The sequence below is a fragment of the Anas platyrhynchos genome, chromosome 8 (genome assembly GCF_047663525.1).
Source record: "Anas platyrhynchos isolate ZD024472 breed Pekin duck chromosome 8, IASCAAS_PekinDuck_T2T, whole genome shotgun sequence".
In the NCBI taxonomy this organism is placed as follows: domain Eukaryota; kingdom Metazoa; phylum Chordata; class Aves; order Anseriformes; family Anatidae; genus Anas; species Anas platyrhynchos.
The window spans coordinates 2,047,290-2,065,125 of NC_092594.1; the positions used below are offsets into that span (position 1 = coordinate 2,047,290).

Genomic DNA, 17,836 nt, shown 5'->3' on the forward strand with positions numbered 1-17,836 from the left:
TTTTACATGGGCAGATTATGATAGCACAAGGGGAAACAGTTTTAAACTAAAAGAGGGGATATTTAGATTAGACACTAGGAGGAAATTCTTCACACAGAGGGAAGCACTGGAACAAGTTGCCCTGAGAAGCTGTGGATGCCCCATCCCTGGAAGTGTTTGAGGTCAGACTGGATGGGGCTTTGGGCAACCGGGTCTAGTGGGTGGCATCCTTGCCCATGGCAGGGGGGTTGGAACCAGGTGGTCTTTAAGGTCCCTGCCAACCCAAGCCATTCTATGATTCTACAAAACTATTGCCAAGCCAGGTATGCCCCATCTTCTACTTGTGCAGTCAATTATTCCAATCTTAAAAAGCATGATGTTTTGCGCTTGTTTTCATTGAATTACCTTCAGTATTTTTCAGATTTGTTTTCCTACTTGTCCAGATCATTATGAATTCAACTCTAGTCTTCCAATTTGCTTGCAGCCCCTCCCAGTTTGGAGTCAAGCAGTGAATGCTCTTTAGAGTGCTCAGCAATTACATATCCCACGCAGTGCTCAGTTCTGCATATTTGGCACAACAGGGTTTGCAGACTCATCTTGCTGCTATTAGATATGGTCCTAATTATATTATGGAGCAGATAGAATGAAAAGCCAAAAAAATATAATAATCATGAAAATAACACTACCTTCTAATTCCAAGGAATGGTAGCATGGTCACACTTGAAAATAGGCTTCATATTGAAAAAACAGTTGTGTGCATTTTTGCCTTGAAACAGGAGATTTAAATCTCTGACTTTCACGAGAGGGACCAGCAATGGCATGTTGTGAAATATTTGGCTCTGTTTTAATGTATTTGCTCTTATTTCCGGCCTGGTATTACCTTAAAAATGGTGACTGTTGCATTTGTATCGTTGGAAAAAATGCATTTTTGATCTAAGAATTTTGCATCATACTTTTAGAACAGTGTGTGGGGGTGAGGGGTACCACACACAAAACATAGTCATTGTAATGTCTTCAGAGACATTAATAAATAAATAAATAAAAATAAAAAGAGGAAAAGACACAGGGAAAGTTCTGAACACAAGTGATGAAAGTGATAAAACTGTTGATCTCTACTAGTTCTTCTCACTCACCTATTACATGGAGGAGGAAAAAAAAAAAGAAAGACTATTGGTGAATATTTCTGTATATTTCGAACACACTGGTTTTGAAGCACTGGAGAAAAATAATGAAAGATGACTTCTTGGTTCCCTGTCCATGATGGCTCAAGGGCAAAACTAAAGTTCTGTGTAAAGGCTAAAATAAAGACATTGAAGCTGACATTAAAAGACAGATATAGGAATATCCTCACAAATTTCACTACACTTCACTCAAATCTGTCTGCATTTCCCTCCAAGAGCAAAATTCAACCACTATAAAACTCTAGAGACATAGGAAACTCTGGAAAATTGCCTGGTTTCATTTGGCTGAAATCCAGTTATTTTAACTCAGAGAGCAGGCAGGCTGAAATTCAGGGGCCATCTTCAAAGTCAAACCATTTAAAAGTAATGCTTAATTTTACAATTAGGGAAAATAAATGAAATTAAACTCTGTCCTTCTGTCCAGCTGATATTGAGTCATAGTTCTCAAGAGTATTTAAAAAAGAAAAAAACAACAAAACACAATTAAGACACCTTTGTAATATATTTTTAATGTCAGTAATATATAATAACTTATGATCACGTAAGAATTAAAAAACATAAGCAGTGCATGGGTATTAGTTGACCATTACCATTTCATATAGTTCAACCAGTGAATGGGAAGGACACAAACAACCTTATTCTTTGTTTGTCATGTGCATTTTCACTTCCTGTTTTGGTCACGAGATTTTATTTGTGTTTGAATGTTTACTTTTATTTCTCTACTGATTAATACTGAAAAAAAATAATATATATATATATATGTATATATATATATATATTTTTTTAAAAAAAAAAAAAAAAAAAAAAAAAACAACAAAAAAAAACAATATTGTGATCTTGGAATATGGAACCAGGTCTTGAAACCACTGTGTCTCTATACATTCATTCATATTTCCCTAACATATGTTCATTTTTTTATTTAACTTTTTTATAACGGTAGGTTCTTGATACAGGCAAGCTCATTTCTCTCTTACTGCAGGAACATGTTAGTGAGTAGTTTTACTTCATTTGGCTTAAAAGGTAATAACCAATGCTCACTCTAAGGATTTTATTTATGCAGATTATTCTGCTTACTGCAATGTCTTCTTCCTAAGGGTTTATCAGATTTTCAAGACAAATGATTAATTGTTGAGTGTAATGTTTCCTCTACAACACTGAAAAATTCATGGGTTAATGTATTCATGTTAAGCAGGTGACATGAATATGTCACCTGAGGTATCCACATCAGTTACTATTTTAATTACATGCATTTTCTTGCCAATGCCTAGCCTGTTCATAGCAAAGCTATCAGCAAGACTAAAAGATTTATTATTGGTCTATTCTAAAATAGCTTCGTTTAGAGAAGAATCCAAAATAGTGACTGAAGAATTAATTGGAATGATTGTTCAGCATATCATACATATGTACAACATATTGCATAGCAGGAAAAAATATTCAGAATACGTTTCCTGTTTTCCAAAATTCATGCAGCTTAAAGTACAGTGATTAATGGCACATTCTCTTTGTAAGACACCATACTGTTCTTAGGTGGGATTCATGTATTGAACAAACACATTAAACGCAAACGTAAGCAAAATCTGTCAAGTGTTTAAAGTCATGCTTCAGGCTTTTGTGAACCAAATATTGTTCTTAGAGGCTTGCTATGCAATAGTCTATGCATATTGTCTATAGTATACACTAGTCATCTTCTAGGTATATATTATGCCCTTGAAGTAGAACAAGAAAACTATACAATACTGCTCAAAACTTAGGGTAACAAAAAAAATGTTTTTTCCCAAAAATGGCCAGAACCTCTCTTCTTGCCATTGCAGTGGTCACAACTCTTTATCATGTTCCAGTGTTCTCACAAAAGGAAGATGAGACCTTCTTCTCTTCCACCACCTGATGACTTGTATCACATCTATGCAAAGTGCTATTATTTATGTGCCCTTGGTCTTTAAATTCTTCCTGTATTCTAAAGCATTGCCCCAGTTCTTACAAACATATTTATCTACAGTTTTTATTCAATAATATTGGTTTAGAGAATAAAAATATTAGGAGATCATTGATCATATTAAACACCAACCCTATATATGCTAACATGAGAATTGTGTAAAATAACGGGATAAATATACTTTTTTTTCTTTTTTTTCTTTTTTTTTGGTGCATTTGTGTGTAGTTGGTTTTTGTTTGTTTGTTTGTTTGTGTTTTTTTTTTTTCTTTTAACATGAAACTTGTAGTTCTTATGGAGTTTTTAGTTCTAGGAAGAAATAGTCTTGTTTGACTGGCAGGAACAATGTTTCTTTACTTATTGCAACCAGACAAGGACAGTATATAAGAGATTTTGACTAGCATTAATGTCAGCCCAAGGGCTAATTCCTATTGAATGTTAAAAGAAGATGGACATCCAAATGCCATTTTGTGTTACTGAAAATATCTCCAATCATTAATACTCTTATCTGAAGTGGATAATCTCCTTCTCTCTGCCTAGATCTGCATGCCTGTATGTGTGTGAGCATGAATATACAGATACTAACTTAAATTCAGAGTCTTAATATGTTAAGATGCAGAAAGTGAGTTGAATCCATATTAGTGAATTAACATGAGGTAAGTCTCTAGCCACTGGGTGTCAATACTGATACGTTACATCAAGGAAGAAGAATTTAACAGGCAACAAAAACAAATATTTCTAAGTAGACAGTCGAATATTTAATATGATTGGGAAATCTTCTTACTCCTTCCCTACTACACAAACGTGCACATACAGGAATTAAGCAGATATAAATATGCCCATTTCTCCTATATGAGAATATGTTTGTGATACAATTTGATTGTGGAATTTGGTGCTTACCCAAATTCATTGTTTCAGCTGTGTAGAATACCACATTTAATTCACAGGAAAATTTTCATGAGGACAAAAGCTTTATTTTTGAGGAGTGGGAGGTGGGGAGGGTGGAGGAGTACCTGAAGTCTTTGCAAAAATCTGTGAAGGGGTATCAATTAACTGTGTGTGTTTTTCAGCTCTTTAGCACTCATATTCCTAGTTTCTTCCAAAAGAGCTATCTAGGCCTACTGATTTTCAAGACAACAAGGAATCTTTGCTCACTGTGGTGCACATAGCTATGCTGGATTAATGTATTTGTGAACACATATTTCTGCAGCCATTGCAATGGTAGTTTTTACTTTGAAACTGCTTAAGTAAAAATGGTAACTGTGCTGATACAGTCTAGAACCAGTTTGCAAGAAATAACTCAATACATTTCTAAACCTCCTTTTTTAAGACTGTAACGACAGCAATGTTCACTGTTATCTTTAAATACCAAAGTATTAGCTTCACAGCAAATTTTAAAATACTTGAGTACCAAAATTCACAAATAGGATTTTTTTTAATCTCACACAGTTGTGAGGAAATATTTGTAGTCACCTTCATCCTCCCCTACATTTTAAAGGAAATTACATTCTTACTTTTAAGCAAGCAGTTATGATTAAAATGATTTGCTGCCAAATCACAAAATTGGCAGCCTGAAACTGCTGCAAACTTCTAACATCCTCTTATTTTTCTCACCTTTTTCTTTACTGTCATAGTTTCACAGCATATAGTAACTGTATTTAAACCCAGTCAGGATCATGTCCACGTAGATTCATGGCTACTTATAACATAATTATACTGTTCATAACAGAAATTCATAATTACGCTGAGCACTCTTTGTTCAATTTGGTACAAAAACAGACACCCCATATGCCAGTTATAAATACTTACCTGGAGATTATCACAAATGAGAATGATCTGGGAAGAACAGACCTTTTTGGATCCCATAAATTGCTTTTCCACCAATGAAGATCTCTCAGTAGAAACTTTAGAGTAGACACGTGATGATCAAAGGAATGTTCCATTGTTTGTCCCCCCCCCAAAAAAAAAAAAAAAAAAAAAAAGAGAGAGAGTAATTAAGCATTCTTATTCTCCTCCCAGTCAATATCCAACCTATACTAGAAAACTGAAAATTCAACCAGCTGCCATGATCACTGAGTGTAAGTCATGTATGTATGTTAAATACAGAGAGCGCTAAGCTCATTTTTTGGTCTACGTATTTACAGCATCTGAATACACGTCAAAACAGAACTGTGAACCTTTAGGCCTCTGGTACATTCACCATAAGTTTAAGAAAAGGAAGATTTAAGTTATGGAATTGCAGTGCCAGTGCTCTAAGAAGTTGATAGAGAGTCAATGTATCCCACATTACCATCTACTTTTTCCCAATACATCTCCAATAACAGCAGAAAATTGAATTTCACCATAGTTCATGTGCAAGAGAAGGCTATCCCAACAGTGCCAGCAATATTGGATTTCAAAACAACATACAACAGCTGCACTGGGACACTTTTAGCAAAATGTATGGAGCTGACAGACAAACAGTGAAGACAGTAGACTTAACAGAAGAATATAGAGATTGTATCTGGCTGTCAGCCAGTGGAGAAAGAAAAACACCTGACAAAACAGAGCACATCAAACTCCCATCCCATCAAGGGTGCATTACTACTGATCTCAGGTGGAGGCTGACAGCTTGGTCTCAGTGTATTTTTACAATTCTAGTACTAATCAACAGAACTCCTGTCACTGAACTTGTCCATCGTTAGGTCAGGCATGCATCTCACAGGAATTGTTAACTATAGCTGATACTGCCTGAGGGCAGTGGGGTGGAGTAGGTGCTATCTCAGGTCCTTCCATGCTGTTTCCTACTTGAGAAGGCTATTGATGCCCTACTTAGGCACTGTGATTTATTCTGTCATTGTGAAGGTCCTCCCAAGGTCATTAGCTCTGTCACTGAGAGTTAGATTATATCAATATTTTTCCCGCTAAGGATTATATTACATAACACACAGCCCCATTGAATTCAGTGATATTAGGGAACCAATATTAATGCTAAATCTGTGAAGCATGGAGTATCACAAAGGTATTCAGGCGACAAAAGCTAACAGTAATGTTTGTCAGTTACTCAGTTCCAACATTGTGTATGAAATTGTATTTATGAGTAGAACAATTCTCAAGATTTCTACATCCAATGAAGGACATAAACACCTACAAACTCAATGCTTTGATCAAAACAACTTCCACAGTCATAAATTAGGTATGCAAGCTACCTTCATGCTGCACTGGGAAAGTTGATGAGGTGGTGTGGAAACTTCAATAGAAGTAATCTTTTCTGGCTATGTTTTGCAGCAAAGACCTGATACTACTCTATTAGTTCATCAGGCACAAGCAGAAAACCATCTCCCAGGAACCTCCTACTGGTATTTGACCCATGATGGCCTGACCTCAATACTCTTTTCATAACAATTAGAAGTTGATCTCGTTGATATGCCTAAGAACTACTTTAAAGAAGGAAGTAAATGTGAAATACTGCCATTAACCATGCTTTAATTCAGGGAATGAAGTTATTTAGGAATTTTTCTCAAAACCAATTTAAATCCATTGACTAACTGCTCATCTATGATACCTATTTAGTCTGGGATCTTCCTAGGTTTTTAAAGGCAACAGGCACCTATGCCTCACTAAAAGTCAGTGGGATATTAGTTGCCAAGCCATTTATGTTGTTTAATGAGACACTGCTAAGCCTTTGTGCAACATTTGCAATGGCAACTTACTCTTACACGCAATTGATCATAGTAGGACTATCTGTAAGGGTATGGGCTAATAAGAAAGTACTGGAGACATTTAATTTGCCCTTGTACCATAGCACTAAAATGTCCAGTAGGGATCAATATGGCGAAACTGCTGTGAAATCTGTAATTTTGGAATTTTCCAATTCTGGCTCTGCATTTTTCTGTAAATTCACTATTTTATTTTAGAATAAACAAAGAAGCTTAATATCTTCTTTGAAATGTCTTGAAAAATAATTTATTCTACTTTAACAGATCATTAAGAGCCTGTGATATAGTTTAAAAAAAAAAAAACAAAAAAACTTTTCATTAAAAACACATTCAAAATAAGATCTTGCTGGAGTTCCTGCCTTGAATCAAAACGTCTCCTGACAAATCATTCTTAATCACAGTTCACTACACTGAAGAGTATTTTCCAGAGGTTTATGGTGAGCTACATTAAAAAAAAATAATACTAATAAAATCATTTAAGTGAAGATTTAGCATATTCGGTATTCCATTCCACAACAGAAAAATAAAGTAGAAAATAGGTAATTAGATGTTCAGAGACTAATTCATAAAATAATACAAAAGTTGTCTAGAGATCTTGGAGGGTGGGAGTGGTATTTTTATTCTGACAGCAAATATTTCTAAAGGCAAAAAATAGAAAACAACTAAGTAAATACACAGCTTCAAATGCCATAGCAGTTTCATCAGCAAGGTGAGCAAGGGTCTAGAGCACCTCTCCTATGAAGAGTGGCTGAGAGAGCTGGGAGTGTTCAGCCTGGAGGAGATTATGGTTATAGAGGATCTTATCAAGGTATACTTAAAGGCAGGGTGCAAAGAGGATGGAGCCAGGCTCTTCTCAGTGGTGCCCAGTGCCAGGAAAAGAGGCAATGGGCACCAACTGAACCACAAGAGGTTCCATCCGACCATCAGGAAGCACTTATTTACTGTGAAGCTGATGGAACACCGGAACAGGTTGCCCGGAGAGGTTTTTAAGATCTCCCCCCACAGACATCTTCAAAAACTACCTGGACACATGCCTGGGCAACCTGCTGTAGGTGTCCCTTCTTGAGCTGGGATTTTGACCAGAGGACCTCCAGAGGTCCCTTTCAGCATCAGCCATTCTGTGGTTCTGCGATTCTCCTAAGCATTCTACCTTTATTATTGCTTTTCAATACACAATATTTTACTCGTCTAAAGCTGCTCATCAGATTGCAGTAAACATGATTATTTTCAGCTCTGTCACCTTCTCTCTCACTTATTCCTCATACTGTTCTTATGTGAATTCATTCAGGTCAGACTTCTCACAGCGCTGCCTCTAAATAACTTGCACAGCAGTTGGGTAATCCTTTAATAGAAGAATAAACTGGTGCATATTGATCTCTACTCCTTCCAGTAATTAAAATTAATTAGTTTTTCCATCTAAGACAAATATAATAGTTGGGACTGTACATATAAGGAAAGAATCCGAAATAATAAAATACTTAGAACCACACTGTGTCCTTTTCATCATCCAACTACTATGTATAACAAAATCATTTGTGAGCATAAAGTTACTGTCAGAAGATGTGCTTTGTGATGCAGACTTATCCTTGGTAGGTCAGTGAAGGAGCTTCCAGTAAAAAAGCTTCCACCTGATAAACTTATTTCTCTTATAACAACTAATCTCTCTGCATTTTCTCTGAAATTTCTAATTTCTGTTAGAAAATTGGGTAGCAATGATGGAGCTAAACCTACAGTCCAGAGAGCAGAACACACTTGCACGTTAGGGTCATGTAGGTATCCTATGAATTAGGGAGTTTTCAAAGAAGTCAGACTGTAGTTGCTGAGTTTGAGTGAAAACTGAATGATTTAGTTAACTGAATTAGTTAGTCTGAGGCTCTGATCTCAGTGCATGTTAAATGTTTGCTTGTTACAAAGAAAACATTATGTGTTGTAAGTATAGTATTTTGCTCGAATTTGCAAATTGTGACAAGCTATTTGAACAGATGTCTTTCATAAATACAACTTTCTGACTCCTACTCTTAAGTATTCAACAAAAAAAAGGGTAGAATAGGTGGTAGAATTCTATTCTTCTGCTTTGGATAAAATGGGTTACTACAGGGCACCAACTGTGAATGTTTGGTGTTTGACTGCTGTGTTCATTATTGTTCAAACATGCTTGAAACACCAGCAAAGTTCCATGACTGTTTCATATTTCTAGGCATTACCTGTGTGGAGCTCTCTTCTGAGGCTGTTTCAGACCTGAAAATTATTCTGCTAGGCAATGTTGGGTTGGAGTTGCCTCTCCTCAACATCCCTTACCACCTTAATTAAAAAGCTATAATTGTCCAATGAAAATATTCTATAGTCCTTTTTCTTCATAGTAACTGGCTATAGGTAGTCTCAGGTATCTCCCTGTTACTCAAAATGTCCTTGTAACTCAGAAGAAATTCTTGCCAAAAAAAACCACAGATCTGAACTTCGGTAGTCTTTTGCTAAGAAAAGACATTGTCAATGTAATTTATATTCTTGGCTGACTCGCAGAAGAAGCTGATTGTAGAATTCAAAGGCTACAGTTTACTACTGCATCCCTGTTTCAATGATGTGCAGCTCAGACAGTTTATTCAAGTATTTAAGAAAATGGGGAAGAGGTAGCACAAGATGACACACTGCTCATAATATGGATTCCAAGAATGTTTCAGCTCACCCAGCTACATTTGGGCAACAGCTAGGCTCCAGTCAACAGCATTTAGAAGGTTATTGTCAACCCAAATAATAAAAGCAGGTACCTCTAATTAGCTTGGTAACTGTCTTGGTTCCACTGAATAAACTGATTCATTTTATTGACATGGGAACCTAGACATACTGGTCAGACACGAACTTCTACATTTTAAGCATCAAAATTAAGGAAAGGTGAATCCCCTTAGTGCAGAGTGAGATGAATCCTATCCCCAATGCCCAAACCCAATATTCATATCATATTCCTAACCACACTGCTTTGAGTTGCTTAGGAGCCTGTGGATCCTAATCACAATTTTACACACACAGACATGCACAATATGGCACACAACAGTTTCAGTGATATCGTCAGCACTCAAATATACTACAAACCTCATGGTAAAATTCATCTTCCATCACTGCAGTATGTCCAAAATACAGCTGCTCTTACGCTCTGTGCTTCCACTCTGAAGAAGCTTCGTGCAGTAAGAGCAGAAAAGGTAGTTATAGTTAGGTATAAAGGTAGTTTTAAAGGTAGTCATTCCTTCTGTCCCACTTCCCATGCATTAACTCCCATGTAAGCAGTAGTATAACCCACTGAATGGGGACTACCTTATCAAGTGAAACCAGGAAAATCAGCGTGTGCCCAGTCCTCTCCACACTATTATATCTTACGGCTACATAGACTGTGAACTGTTGTGTAATGCCTTACAAGGCACTGAAAACAGTGGCTCCTCTTCTAATATAAAGCTTCAAGTACTATAATAATGTTTTAATTTGCTTCTCTCTCTTCAAGAAAGTGTAAAGATTTTCCTCTAAATCTCAGACATTCTGCTGCATTAAAAAAGTGACTCATAAAGAATTTCATTTGACCTTTCTCTGCAAAACACATTTTCCTTTTGGATTAAACATTCTTTTCTTGATTGTACTTTCTTTAATCCAAATGCTTCAAAAATACCAAAACACAAGAGGGAGATTCTTGTGATATATCATAAAGCCAAATGCTATTTTACTTCATACTACAAAAAGAGAACTTTCTTATCTTAGAAGATATTATCATTTGCTTTTCCCATAAGCAAAGAGACTACTTTAGAACACAACAGTTAGAATATTGAATCTTACTGATTCAGCAAAACCCATTTAGCTGTACTCAGTTCAGCAGTAATAAAAATATATTATCCTTCTTTAACAGGAAACAAATTTGTAATTGTCTTTTAAAAAACAAACAAAAAAAAAACAGTAGTTTAGTAATTATTCTACAGGTTCACAATAAAGTCTGTCATTTAAAAAATGTCTGCCTTTCCTTCCTGTGTTACATTATTTTTTTTCCCCTTTAGACACATGGTAAGGGATAGACTTGAGCTATGAATGCATTTCATATCAGCAATTCACCTAGATCTTTGACTAAGAACCCCACTTTGTATCATTTTTAGAGATTTTACACTTTAGAAATTGAGGCTACAGTTTACAAAGACAGAAATCTTAAACTATTTTCTACAATCTGTATTTTGTCACAAAAAAATAAGTAAGTAGAGAGCCTTGCACCCACTGCTAATTATAGTGGGGTTGAGATGAAAATTTTAAGACATTTAATCATGGCCATGTAGAATTACTGACGTTGCATTAATTGTGTTAAGTACCTATCTAATAAACCAGAGTTACTATCCACTTAGCTCTACAAAGAGCAAAATCAATTTTAAATTAGTTTATGTAATATAATAACTTACAATAAAACAACTGAACACAAAGAACAATGCAGATACCCATCTGCCTTGCTGTCTTTCCCATGCAATGAAAACAGCTGATGAATTCCAATAAAATTTGAACTCTGATTTCTAAATTAATCACAAGCCTCTTAGTTTCATGCAGTCCATTCAGTACCAGGCTCTCACTGGCTAATATGATCCACACATACAACTATGATTCATGAAGCAAAGAGAAAAATATAATTCACATGAATATGAGGAAGTACATACTGTGACAATGGAAATGAGATAAGTGATATATTAAAACAGAGACCATGAAGAAAAATCAGAATTATTTTCACTCTAGAATAGAATGGTTTCCTCCTAAGCAATATGGGACACATGGATGACTACTGCACAATTGTTTAGATAAGAATTCAGATAGGTGCATAACAGGGAGTAACTCTATAGGCACGGAGGTGCACAACATGAACACATGGTCTTTCCCATCTCTTTCATTCTCTGATTCCTTAACTTTTATAATAGGATTTTATACATATATATATATATATATATATATACACACACACATATATATATTATTATGACCAAAGAAGGCTAACAAAGAAAGGCTACATCGTTACCACAAGTTGTGCTTGCAGGACATCTGTACTCACCCCTCATCATCCATTTTGTAACTCGCACATTTCCTTCTTTATTTGGATGTCATATTGTTTGACAGATTCCTCCCTCCCAAATCAGTTCTGTTTTCCTCAGTTTTCTCCAGTTCTGTTCTCTTCTTTCTCCAGAGTCTAGTTTTATTTTCAGAGTATCATTTCTAAGGAGCATGTGATACACAGACATGACTATTTGATGTTCAAGTGCAACAGTAAGTCAGGTCAGGACAGAATGGCAGGAACAGAAAGATATTTTGTTGACCAGTTTCTCCCAGTCTCCCTCTCCCTCTGTCTGTTCACATGCAGAGAGAACACAGGTGACACTTATGGAGGAAGATTTAAGAAAATACCTTGTTTCTATTAACGTTGTGTTCTACCTGTGATGTAGTGTTTTATCTACACAGCATCTGAAATACCAAGTTCAAATACCACTACGGACATATAAAATTATGTGCGCAGTTTATTTTCTTCAGCCACTGTCCCCCCAAAAAATCTTGTGCTACTTCTGCAACACTATCTGCAATATCTAATTCTTTTCATTTCTTTCAAATAACTTCAATTAAAAAAAACTTCAGTGATTGAACAGAGTCAGATTCTGAAATGGAAGAAAATTAACAGGGAAATGGTCAGATTTACTATGCTTTCTTTTAATTCTTCCAGCTACCTGTTAAGAACGAAAATTTGTTTTTGTTGAGAGCCCATAGTTTTTTAAAATCACTCTCTTAAAATAAGAAAATGACCAGAAAAGACATTGCTTTTCTGTTCTCTATTACCTTAAAAGTCTTGTTCATTCACTATCACTAGATAAAATTCCATTTTTATTCTGAAATTCTGTTGAAAAGTACTTTTGTCAAAAAAAAAAAAAATCCATGTGTTTCAAATAAATACATTTTAAGGGCTCTTACTACTGAGTTAAACTTTTTTCTAGGCCAAAGCATTTGATTATTGCAATTAAAAATTTAACACTTGATATTAACAATCACCTCTCTAGCAAAAGTTCATTGTATTTTCAAAATATATATTTTTTAGCCAAAAATTAGAGACAATAATATATTTCTGACTATATCTGCCTATTAGTAGGACTCTGCAACTTTCAAACCTCCAACAAGGAGGTCAGAGAAAAGATTTTTGAGATTTCATTATGACTATTATCATTGTTAGTGATAAATATGCAGTTTGATTTACTAAAAAAAGTAAAAAAAATACTGTCAACTTATTACGGAGCTAACTTATAAGAAGAGGATTAAGTATACGGACTTTCAGCAGCAACTAGGAGCTCTGGTCACTGACCAAAACTGTGCTATGCAACTTGCTGTAAAAACAGAGCAAAAAGACTTTTCCAACTGTAAAATTAGCAGGAAACAGGAAAAACATAGATCTTTTTGCAGAGCACAAAGATCACCTCTGCTTAGAAACAAGATAGTAAATTTAGTGCATCCACTTAATGTATTTGTAAAAGGACACCCTTTATGCCAGTGACTGTATAGTCCAACACCCAATCTAATCTTTAAAGGTCCCTTCCAACCCAAACTATTTTATGACTCTATTACTATGTAATAAATAACAGGAACTTTCACACTTTTGCAAAGGGACCCATCTTCAAAACAGATAGATACACAAAGACAAGCATTCCCTTGATCTAACATCTAAAGCACAAAGATAATTTAGCCCCAACAGGCTGTTCCATGTTTTAGTACTTCTTCACACTGTAAGGTTTATTAGGATTCCAGCAGTAAGTATCTTTTCTTTCCTAATGGAACATAAAATTTTACTACTTATGTATTTCTTTCTTGAAATATTTATAGTGCACCATTTGGTTTGTGATTCATTTTCATTAAAGTTCTTTTAAAACTGAATACTTTGATTTTTCTGGATCTGACTCCTGTAGTTCCCAGCTCAGGTCTGCAGGTCAACAAGTGTCTGGTGCCAGCTGGCTTTGTACTGAGACTTCACATAGGTTGGCACCTGCATCTGCATTAAAAAAGCAGGGTGATACCCTAGGCTTCTGACTCAGACTAAGAAGTAGGAACTGCTTTTTCATTTCTGACTATGTGAGAATTTCATGGCATGTGGCCATTTCGAAAAAAAAAATACATATATATATATATATATATATAGCTTAAAGTGAATTTTTTGTATGATGATGTCAGCATAAATTTTATTTTGGTGTGATTGAATCACATGACTGGATACTAAGCCATGTTTCCCATTCAATTTTTTGGAAGTTTGTTAAAAGCTATGATAAAAATTAAGTAAACAAGTTTTCTCAGCAATTCAATAAGATGTTGTTCTCCAGGCTTAACAGCTACTATGGAAAGACTAAAAGTCAAAAACCCAGGAAACATCCAGCTTTTAAATATTTTTCAAGTGAGGTACAAGGATAATTATTCTGCCATAAATCCCTGTTACACATCACATTTTCTCATTTGCAGGTTGAACTTTGTGTTTTATCTTATCCTCCAGCTCTTCATGTCCAACATTAAGCTTTAATAAAAGCACCCACATTCCTGAAATGCCTTAACTCTATCCACTCTTGTATCATAGAATCATAGAATATCCTGAGTTGGAAGGGACCCTTAAGGATCATCAAGTATCATATTTGCCTTTACCTCACCTATATTTGTAACTAATTATTCCCCTAAAACTTACTGTTTTGCATCTTTCTCATCTTCTAGTTTTGTAATATTAACAGTTAAAGTGTATTTCCTTTCTAATTCTCTGAGAGCTAAAGTTTACACTTTAGACAGATTCTACAGTTTAAGCGTTGAGGTGGATAATGTGACCATTTGTCTGAGCCTCGAGATATTAGGTAATAATCTGGAAACATGACTTCTAATCAAATTCTTTAGTTTCATTTAAAAGTAAATGGAATACATTCTTGCCCTTCTACATAAAAGTTTCAATATTGATTATATTCATCTGGCACCTTGACTAATATCATGCTCTGCTTATAATGCAATATTAACATACAAAAATATTCTTACCCTGATTTGGTAATTGTATAGTTTATTCTCACTTTGGCAAGAAGCACTTCTAGCACCGTACTTGCTTCAGATTATTTTTATTTATTAGACTTTAATAAAATCTACAAAAGGGTACACTGATTTATAGTGCTTTCAAAGAGCAACATAGCCTAGTCTCTCACTGAATTTTGGTATGTTTAATTAGGAATTTATATGACCTCCTCTAAATCAGCCATATGGTTCTTACAGAAGCTTACTGTGCAGCAGTCCATATTGTACCTGATACTGTGGAAAAAAAACCTGTAGTTACTCTCCAGTGTTGCTGATGTAGTACTTTTCATAGGCACAGCAAGTTGAAAGGATTTAAACGATACTGAACAAGTAGTTAACAGAAGGAATTATTAATGTTTGTGTTTCCCCCTCAAGGGGAAGGAAGTACAAATGACTTGGGTGATTAACCTTTTCAGGAAGTGATCAACTCATTTCCTTGGATTTGATTTAAAGTGGAAGCCCACCTGAGTCACAGAATCACAGAATCACAGAATTTCTAGGTTGGAAGAGTCTTCCAGTAGCCCTTAATAAGATAAACTTTTATATGTCATTATCTCAATTACTATTCTGAGGTAGTTCTACACATGCCCTTACATTCCTTTAACAGACGTAAGAACCTGTTTTCCATGAATAGTCATGTATTGTTTGGTCATAATTGCTGAGGCTCAGGAATAGTTGGGCATTAAGACCACATGAAGTTCAGATCTTGGAATCCCATATAACTGATGTGTGTGCACATAGAAGCTTTCATTTCAAAGTATATCTGGTACATGCTTTTGGTCTTATATTGCCTAAAAGTGTATAGTAAATGCACTCTGCTTTTTTTTTTTCAGTGCAAAGATATACTTGCACCTTAAGACTGTGAAGACTGTGAATCCTGTAAAAATAAAACTATACTTAAAACAAAAACAATAGATTCAATTACTTTTTACAAAGATTTTTTTTTTTTTGTAAGATCAGCAATGATATCAAATTCCCAAGAATAACTTGAATAAATAAAAAAGAGCTTCACGAGGGAAAGGCAAATGTTAATTTTAATTGAGAACTGAAAAAATGATTATGAGAGCTGGACTTTGACATTTTTTTCCCTTCTGATGATACTTCAAAGACTGATTTGCTAAAACTATGATGCCCGGATAAAAATGGAATTATATACCTAGCTTATGTACAGTTTTTTTCATTGCTGGAGAACAAAAACCTCTGTTTTTTACAGAAGGTTCCTGCTGCCACCCAGGAACGAAGGATTCAGTCTCACAGTGAGGTAGTAGAAAGGAAGTAGCATTGGAAGTTCCATCCCTGTCAGCTGGACGGAAACCTAAGAAGGAAGATATGCTCACTGAGGAGAAACTAGCATATGGAATCAAATCAGCGTAGAGTAGCTCTGGCTATGCTTTTATACTGCAAGTTTTACAAAGCGTTATAATCCAACAACTCATCTTTGAATGTGTTCTACAGAATCACAAACTTATTTTCATAGGAATAATATGTTTGCAGCATATACTCATTCAAATATATGGCATACACAAAGCACAAGATTGCAGCTATGCTAATCCAGTAACACAGAAATTCAGCTAGAAGTAGAATAGAATTAGTGGTTCCATAAAATACAGAAAAATGAAGACTAGAATTGGCAGCTATTCTACTCTGTGATTGATATTCTATGTTATAGCATCTTGTTGGCACATAAATAACTGCTCTGACAATGGCAGTGCAGAATTTATCCTGCATTGATAACTTTAGCCATCTACTTTAGATCATAATATATCAAAATTTGCAAATACAGAGCCACCAGAAAAAATGATCTTGTTGGAATGTCACCTTCCTACTCAGCTGCTCTTATCTCTGCTTTGTATTCCAAATCTCATCTCTTTACTTTAATGTCAAAACAATACATTATTTTATTGCATGAGCCTTGAAGAGCCTATGAGAAAGTGAGCTATGTTCTCTTTTCTCTCACCAAACATTGGCAGGCATATAAACTGCATGGCAGGTATTAAGAATAAGAAGAGCTCCACTGAAGTTGGTAATGTCTGATGATTTATACCCACTGAGAATCTGACCTGGATTACCAATTGCAGAATCATTCCTGTCCTTATTTATAGTTCTGCAACCTCACTGCAAAATGAACTTTACAGGTGTAGCTTAGGCTCTAACTGAGCTTATGGAATATTTATGGATGGTGATGATGCACGAAAAGAAAAGGATTTTGCTTGGCTTTCACTTCCACCTGAGCTTTCATTTGGACGAACAACGCTTGTTCACTAACATCAATTCTTGTAGTAGAATTTTTAGGAATCTTCCACTGAAACAATGGATTTCAATACAGGAAACATAATCTCATGCATCTTTACTATGCAGCCATACCTTTCATTTGTTTTTAGATACATTTTTAAGCAACTATTTAAAGCAGTCTTAAGGAACTCTCATAACTTTAGAAGCCTATAGTTAAACATTCCAACAAGAGGTCCTCTAACTAATATTAAAACCAGTGAAGAGTGAAAAGCTGTTTTCTACCTTAATTATACAGAGCAGCTTTTATTGTCAGTAAAAGCAAACATACCTGCAACATCTTCAGTATATGCAGTGAATAAGTGTACTACCACTATTATGTTCATCCATGTTCAATTTGAATTCATAGTGAAATAAGTGAAGCGTAAGGCTGCTGGCATTATCCGAAATGAAGCATCATAAGCAGAGGACAGAGAGCTTGTTCAGTCTAGCAAGAAAAAGGCCAGAAGAATCCTGGATGTCTGCAGGAAGGCTCAACACGTAAGATAGCTATGTGAACTAAAAGAAAATGTGAGCATAATAGCAAATGGTTCTTAATTGGCAATCAATAAATTTAGCCTGGAAACTGTGAGATGTTTTAACACGCAAGTTCTGTAAGTGCATTCCTATAGGAATAGCAAGGAGAAAAAGCTTTGCTCCCTTTAAAGTTTATAACAGTATTACATGATGCTATGTCTATGGAAGGAGGG

General features: G+C 35.3%; 1 long non-coding RNA gene across 1 annotated transcript; it reads right to left on the reverse strand.

Annotated features, from left to right (window-relative positions):
* Positions 1-8,552: 8,552 nt before the first annotated feature.
* LOC140003144 (uncharacterized) lies at positions 8,553-17,533 on the reverse strand. The gene is made up of 4 exons (XR_011811178.1): positions 17,419-17,533; positions 16,015-16,173; positions 11,845-12,005; positions 8,553-9,958 (listed from the first exon to the last, which is right to left on the reverse strand). It is a non-coding gene; the product is annotated as an uncharacterized lncRNA (long non-coding RNA).
* Between the last annotated feature and the right edge of the window lie 303 nt (positions 17,534-17,836).